Here is a 1364-nt window from a genome sequence, read left to right as displayed (position 1 = left end):
TATGGCACCCGCGCGGGACGACGGCACTTGATATTCACATCCCGAAAGCCTACAACGAGAATGTGCTTGTAGCATGTGAAAATTGTACAGCCTCGCGCGGGGAAAGACGGGTGAGAAGGCGGGTGGGGGTTGAAGGGGGGGATTTAATTACAAGAGTGGAACTACACAGAAATCGAAGGAGAGACTCGAATTGAAGAAATCAAGTAAAAAGTGCAGAGATATGCAAATGTACTGAATATATTTGACGACAATAGGAGTCGAAACACCACGGGTAACAACAAAAGCGTTACGTAAAAAATACCGCGGGCCTATGCTTTTACGTCAAAACTCTCCGAATCTACTCGTCCATAATCTATATCGTTCCTTTCAAGTATCTCCATAATCTATATCCTTCCTTTCAAATATCTCCGAATCTACTCGTCCATAATCTATAACCTTCCTTTCAAATATCTGTCTACTTCCGGCACTTACCTGCACGCCTCCAACTGCACCTCTGCACGCTTTCAAGGTGTTCAGGTTTCACACTTACCTGGAAACAACCATTGAAATTAATATCAATTTTGTAAACAAAATAAATCACGGAGTCAATGCAGCAATCTACGTTATATATGTTCAGAGAAACTTTATATGCAAATAAATGCTTACTCCTTTTAGATCATCTATTCATTTTAATTAACCAACTGATGGAATAAATTTAAAATATTGTTCTGGGTAATGTTATGTGTGCAGGAACACACATGTGTCGGCAGATGCTAATAATATGTTTGTGTTCATATAAAAATACCGCCACTTTACTTTACTCATATACGCACACATACAAAGTAAAACGGAAATGCATACGTTCTGCTTCCACGCACACACACCAAGGATCAGGCAAATGCACAAAAAACTTCAAACACGTGCGCACAATGAAAACGGCACCGACAAGGCGCAGGGCCGCGCAGCATCCGCCTGCCGCGGCTACGCACTCACCCGAAGCGGTTCCGGTAGGGTCTTGGACGGCGGTCGTCGGAGTCCGGGTTGTCGGTGTCACTTGAGGACTCGTGTTCGTAGCCGCGACGGTCCTTGCCTGAAGCCATCATGCCATCACGATCACGCGCCTCTGCAACAGGAAAGTGCAACACAGGGTCTCAGTGCCAATGCTTATGTTTGGCTGCTTACGCAACCACTGCACAACGTACTGCCATACCATCCTCTTGGTACGAAAATAATGTGAATATTTTTTTTTTATAATAATATGCACATTATACGAACGCATGCACAAGCGCGCGCAAATAAACAAACACACATACACAAACCGCACACTTGTACGTATAGATAGATAGTTGACATGACTGCAAAAAATATGTATTCTATACACATCA

General features: G+C 43.4%; 1 long non-coding RNA gene across 1 annotated transcript in view; it reads right to left on the bottom strand.

Moving 5' to 3' along the window:
• Positions 1-8: 8 nt before the first annotated feature.
• The window catches only part of LOC119592522, a 14440-nt gene continuing 13084 nt past the window's right edge, over positions 9-1364 (bottom strand). Inside the window, exons 2-3 of the long non-coding RNA XR_005230441.1 lie at positions 973-1102; positions 9-529 (exon numbers count right to left, since the gene is read on the bottom strand). This is a non-coding gene — a long non-coding RNA (uncharacterized LOC119592522). The remainder of the gene's footprint in view (positions 530-972; positions 1103-1364) is intronic.

This window comes from Penaeus monodon, chromosome 30, assembly GCF_015228065.2.
Source record: "Penaeus monodon isolate SGIC_2016 chromosome 30, NSTDA_Pmon_1, whole genome shotgun sequence".
Lineage (NCBI taxonomy): Eukaryota > Metazoa > Arthropoda > Malacostraca > Decapoda > Penaeidae > Penaeus > Penaeus monodon.
Note: the sequence above shows the minus strand (reverse complement) of the source record. Positions and strands in the feature narration are given on the sequence as shown.